Source organism: Acanthaster planci, linkage group LG08 (assembly GCF_054643075.1).
Source record: "Acanthaster planci isolate LZ-2023a linkage group LG08, COTS_SCS, whole genome shotgun sequence".
Classification (NCBI taxonomy): Eukaryota; Metazoa; Echinodermata; class Asteroidea; order Valvatida; family Acanthasteridae; genus Acanthaster; species Acanthaster planci.
The window spans coordinates 18684500-18691330 of record NC_141784.1 but is presented as its reverse complement, the minus strand read 5'-3'; positions in this window follow the sequence as shown (position 1 = coordinate 18691330).

The following is a 6831-nucleotide window of genomic DNA, read 5'->3' as shown; positions in this document are numbered from 1 at the left end:
GACAGTCTCTTCCAACCAAACCAGCACGCTAATTTTCATCGGGAACTGTCCAGTGAAACGTCACTGGATTTGTCAAGGGATGCGGAGTACCTCTCATGAAGTGTTAACAGAGATGGTATACACTTGAAAAGGGCTGAGGCCTGGTGTTGAAGCGATTAGCAGGCAGCAGAATAACCCCGTGAAATTGACATAGGCCTACGCTCGAAGAGCAGCATCGATGCTCTGACTGAGACTCGCAAGTTCATCACCAAGTGATCACTCTCTAATTCCCGAGATACTTTATGGACACGGCCGAATCTCTCTTACTGTCCCCAAAATACAGACTGGGGTGATGAGATTTTTTTCCCATGGGTATTGCCCAGTAACTAAGGCTATTTGTTTTTCCCGCCAGTCTATAGCCAGAGGGCAGAAGTTATTGTTTGCCTCCAGCCAAAGCTTGGAGACATTAAAAGGCAACCCATCGAATAAGTGACGGTTGCACTGCACTCGGAGGCAAATTGCGAATTTTCGTTCAACTTGGGTCCATTTTCGGCTAGCGAACTTTATGCGTGGAGTAATGGTGCTCTTTAAGTTATTACTTTAAATTAATTAAACGAACATTATGCTTAAAGTAATGGTGCTCTTAAGTTATTACTTTAAATTGATATTAAAAAAATCTTCGAATAGTATTTCTATGGGTCCAATGTATTACAAAGGCCGTGGCGTAAGTTTGAATTATTGCTTTCATTATTTTATATATTATATTTTATATTAATCATTATACTGACTCGTGCATGCCTTCAAAACAACACTTCCAATGAAACGCTTTCAGAAGCAAGTAAGTTGACCTTCTCCGCACTACAGAAAATTAGTGCAGGAAAAATGATCCCCGTTTTACCCAGGAATATCATTCCATCTAAATTTGAGACGGTTACTTGCTCGGAGCATGGCAAGGGATTGAGAGGAGATTTAAGGAATAAACTCTTTTCTTTATTGTTTCTAGGTGTTTTAGTTCTGAGTCTGTTTCTGTAATATTGTGGGTGGGAACACTTTATCTTATTTCGTTTTGGAAGGATGTGGTGTGGGCCTACCTCGCCATCTCTTCTTTTAGAAAGTTTGCCCGAAAAATCGTTTTGTTTTTTTTTTCCACCTGTGCTGATAGATGTCAGCTGAACTATCTGTGATCATAACATGATGCCACGGCATGCCGCTAAGTATGTTTTCGGTTTGCACGCATACATTGTAAGTTAAATTTTGCCATAAGTTAAATTTTGCCACATTGTCCCTGGGAGCAGTACTGCATAAGAGGCATGAATCGGTCTGCACCCAAACTGTAATTCAAATCTGACAGAAAATGAGGCCATCTTTTCTTGGAATTGGAGACCTGCAAGAACTTTGAAATTAGTTCCTGCATGGACAGTTCTTTTAAACTTGTGTAAATTCTATTCTTACATATTCTTTGTGTTTGCGAGAACGTGTCAGAGTTGGCATGCGGTAATCGAACTCTTCACCCGTTTCCATTCGCACACCAACAGGCCGTCTTTTTATAACCCACTTTGGGAGGTCAAAATTAACTTAGAAAGCAATTCATCACGGCAACGCGACATCGAGTTGGAGCCGATATTTATTGACCTTTCCTATTAAAACCGGCACCGTAGCGGCCCCTTTGGGTTGCGCCGTCAGTGTCCTGGGGCAAGTTGGAAATTAGCCCGCAGCACGGGCTAAAAGAATAAAGTGCAAAATGAAAAAAAGGTTGGCTTTAATCTTATCTCAGAATTTCCACGTGTGACTGACCTGCGTCGATTTACTTTCATATCTAGTGGCTTTACTCTTTCCCCGAAGTACAAGCGATTGCTCTTTCTTCAGAAGACCAGTTCAGGCCAAAACAAAGTGCAGACAACTGTATTCAACAACCCTGAATTGCTCTATTTTATCGAGGGAGGGGATCAACCGGTAGCTTATTATTGGGAGACAAGGGTTTTCTTTTATACCGACGATTGATTGTCGACTCTGTTTAACAGGTTGTTAATTAACTGTAATTTCACGAACAGCCTTCCTTTGCATTATATGAAACTATGTGTTTGTTTGTTTGTTGGTGTGTTTGGGGTGTTTGTTTGTTTGTTTGTTTGTTTGTTTGTTTGTTTGTTTGTTTGTTTGTTTGTTTTTACTAGAAATATGATATGCAATGTGTCCTTTTTCAGGAGGTTATGAGATCGAAGATTTTAGCATGGCAGGCTATGAAAGAAGATTGTCCCGCTGTAGACTGAATAATGTTAAACAGTTACACTAGTTGACCTACATTAAATTTGTTGAGCTTTTCGACCAGAGAAGAACAGAAGGCCGCTCGCGATGGGTACGTGCTGCTCACGTACTTCGCGTGTTTATTTTGACTTTTAAATTGTGGAAGACATATTTGTTCTACGTGGGATTGGACTTCTCGAGTTACCTCTTGGGATCAAATTGATGTGGACAGAGAGGAAGAGCCAGAAAACCCAAATGCAAAAACAGGAACATTGCAAAAAATGGAGTGTTGAATATAACACTCCCGGTGTTATCAGAGGACTACACCAACACTTTTCACTGGTGTTAAAAATGTTGGTGTTATTTGGTATTACTTTTAATATCCTCCAGTGCATTGTAACACTTGTAGGTGTACAAAGTAACACCGGCGGTGCTAAAGTAACACCCTAGAATGTGGCCATCTGAAAACACCAAAAAGTGTTGATTTTGACACCAGAATTTTTACAGTGAACGCTGCCAAGGGCTCGAGAAAATTTCGGAGACCATACACTACGCCTACATAAGAAATGTGTTAATTTTAATATGTTAATAATGAAATAACTCTGCACATTACAACAGTTTTCAAAAGCTTTAGCGTCTCTCTCCCTCCTCCTTCCGCTTTCTATCTCTGAATTTGTTAACCAAAAAAAAATGCAAGGCTTTGGCGGTCTTACCAGCGCTATGCAAATTGGTGTTGGGGTCTGGAGTAAGGGCCCATGACAAGAATGTCTATAGACCTGCGGAATAATTCAATAGAGCTCTGGGAAGAGGGGCAGCAGCCACCTAATGGGTGCAGTCATCCCTAGCTTTTTCGTGGCGTACTTACCTTCTAGTGTGGCCAGAGCACAGAATTCACATAATAATTATTCAGAGCACACAATACGTCATGTGACAACTGATTGTAATATTTATAAAGCAATGGAAACTGAAGCACTCACTGCTGTATTCATCTCTTAAACATACAGGCAATTTTTTTCTCCGCATGTGTTGGTCTTTTAAGGTCTAAAAGAAACAATGCACTTGCACTGCAAGTAATGCATAAAACGGCAGTATTGTGAGCCGCACAGAATATGCAAACACGTGTACAATAAAAAAAGGAATATTTGTTATGTACAATTACTTTAACATTGCATGATTAATCAACAATGACAATTTTGTGTCATCGGACTGATTATTATTTGTTCATTTTTATACAAGCATAATTTCTGAAAACAATGTACCACGGTTTGGATACACCTTAGTACATGTACGTGTAATAGCAAATCGAACTATGAACGCTAAAAATGACAACTCTTGAAGTATGTACTGTTAACATTAGTTTTCCATAAAATGAAAGGAGAAACACTAAACCAGTTTTTCAATATAGATTACAAGAGGAAGAACTCACCTAAAAAGGCATTTCATTCAACGACGTGCGTCACGCATTGTCTCTTCTGTGACTTCCTGTGTCTTGACATCTTTCGTTCTATGAGGTCAGCACATTAAATCGACCTTGCCCAGTTCTGCGTCTTTGGTCTTCAAATTCACGAATTTTGTCCGTATGTTCGAGTCCCGCGAGCTCAAAACAAATCCAGTTAGGCCTACAGCAAAAATTATATCCGAGGAGGGATCCACAACCAATTCTTCGGGGCCAAATTTGTTTTCCCTCAAGTTTGGGGGAGGGCAAAAACCTTAATGTAACCTCATCCTAGACCACCAAAATCGTCATTCTCTTATTTTTATTGCCTCCTCTTTATTGGGGACCAAGGCTCCGTTGACCCCCAAACCGTCCTTGAAAACATCATACCTTCTATTGTAAAACTAATTGGGTGGAGTATTTCCAAATGGGTCAAACGACATTATATACACGCAGAGAAAAAACAAAAGGAATCCTGGATCTCTTGACTCGGTTCCAAAGCCGGTGAAGAAACTCTGATTTAGAAAATGGCTTAGCAACATATTGTTTAATGGTTACTGCCGATTGGCCGTAGATGGCGGTTGACCATGTAGACTGGTTCTATCGGTGGTACACGGACCCCAACAAAATGCCTAAGTATGTAGATGACCAATCACAGTTCAGCAAAGAAGCAGCAATACACTAAATATCAGCTCGTAGACTTGAAATTCAGTCCAAACAAACCAGCCACTGCTCAAAAGGTTCACTTAAACAGCAAAAGTAAACATTCATTTTGCAGACCTTTCGGAAGGTTCTCTTACAGACTCGAGTCTTGAGCTTTGCGGAAAACTGTTAACTTATAAGAAAACTGGGCGCCGAACATGAGTTGATTTCCCCCAAAAATTTAACTACAGTATGTGTGATCTCTGTATACACTCTTCACCTCCAGAGGTTTTGGTTGCTACATGACTAATCTTTTTGAAACACGCAGTGCATGCATCTATGAAGTTTTAGTTCAATGCAAAACAGTTTTCCTGCATGGTCTTTAGATCTCGCACCAGTGTTAACTGTGAATTGAAAAGATGTAACTTGGACAAGTTAAAGGAACCAGGAAATATGAATATTTTTATAAATTTTACTAAAAACCCTTGAAATTGCATCTTTGAGTTTCAATTACCGTTATTTTAAATTTTTGTTTTGCAATTTTAACCCATATTTTGATGCTTTTTGGTTTTTATACTAATGCTATTTGCATATTCCTGAGCAGAACTATGATGTCATCCAAGGCACTGAATCTCAATGTTGCCCTGATTTGTGCACAGAAAATTTCTTGATATTTTAACCACTGCTGTGGCAGATATTATATTCTTTGGCAATTTATTGCTGTGTAAGTATATGGCAATAATAATCCAGCAAAAGCCCTTTTCATAGAAATGTTCCCAGATAGCAAATTTGAGGTTCACAATTTGAACATGAAAACATGCAACCTGAACCATGTCTTCCTGGATTTACATCAAAGCAAAAGCGCCCTCACTTGTCCAGAAATACTTGGTCAATTTTTAATGTTTGAAAAGTGCACCGTTCAGTTCACGTAACTCAAAAAAGATGTCAAACAGTCTTCATACATGGAAGAAGAGTACAGAGATACACAAAAGGTGATTCTAAGAAAAACTCATTTCCTGGATCTTTTAAAATTTTTGACCGACCTGTATTCGAAAAAAATTGCCATTTTGTGAGAGCAATGTCCGATTGTCAAGAATCTGATGGTGAAAGTAACTGCTCGATATTAAGACAAACAGTCCTGAAGGCTCGGCACAGAAAATAATGCACTCCGAGAAAACACGCTATGGAATCCGATTTGTATTAGGCCCACAATGGGTTCTTTTCCTTACATGCGATTAATTATGCCATTTTTGTCCACTCAACTGCAGCAGAACAATACTTTCAACGACTGTGAATTCGTGTTGGAGTCCAGCTTGTACACCGCATAACACCTTTAGCCTGTATAGCACTCCCTTGTATTTCAAAGTCTCTTATTTACCTTCGGCCATTTTATTATTCACGCAGAACCCCAAAATAGCAGTGCCAAACAAGACTGCACCTTTCGTGGTGTTATTTTTCAAAAATTATACAAGCTAGATCGGTTCTTCCTGGTACGTTATTTAGTCAAGTATGACAACCAAAATCTTAAAACAGAGAGCAAGACATTCCATTTAGGAATAAACTCAAGGTATAACAACAGGAACGGGTCTCAAAACAAATATCGGGAGGAAATTTTAAAAAAAGAAACAAAAAAAAACTGTCCCTCAGCTTACAATGCAACAACTGGAGAGGAAAACTGAAAGGTTATATATAAAAATTTATGTAGCTAAAAATCAGTGGTTAAAAACAAGTGTCTTACATCTTTAACACAAAGACCCCAAGGAGAAACTAAGATAAAAGTGCGAGAAAAAAATGAAAAGGATACCGAAACAGAAAAACATCAGTGAAAGCATTAAAACATCAGTAACAGCAATAAAACACCCAAATCCAAGATGGGATTAACGTACACTGTACATCCCCTTCAGTTCAGAACGAAAAGACCCATAGCCTGCAATAAGACCACTGTTTCGGATGTCATCGCTAAGTTTGGAAAACAATTGTGGGAAACGCACAAGAGTGGAACAATTGTAACCATCAGTTCTGGGACTTAGATGGTTAAACGTGAGAAGCTCCGGATGACATTCATTTTTTGACAAACATTTTTTTTTACGTTTAACATAAACTTGGTCTTGCTGAACATCAACATTGAACGATAAAACCCATGTTTAAAAACAACCTGCTGTCTGAAATTTAAAGTGGCATGAGATTCAGAGCCCTTAATCTATCCTGGTGTGGTTGTTCCAAAGTAGTCTACCTGGGAATCATACAAGTTGCTCTAAGTTGAATGGTTTCAATTGAGTTCACAACATTTTGCACATAGGGATACCAGGTTTCGAGTCTGAGGCGGACGTTGTCCTGATTTTTCCCATGAAGGAAACTCGCTAGGGGTTTATGTAGTACATAATGGTGGAGGCGGTGGCCTTTATCTTCGAGAAGAAGGGAACATATTTAATTAGAGGAAAATAAGTAAATTGGTGCAGCAGAGCGACGTTATTCTTCCACTGCACGCGCATATCAAGTTTCAATTAAGTATTTTGTTTGCTTGAAGGATTTTC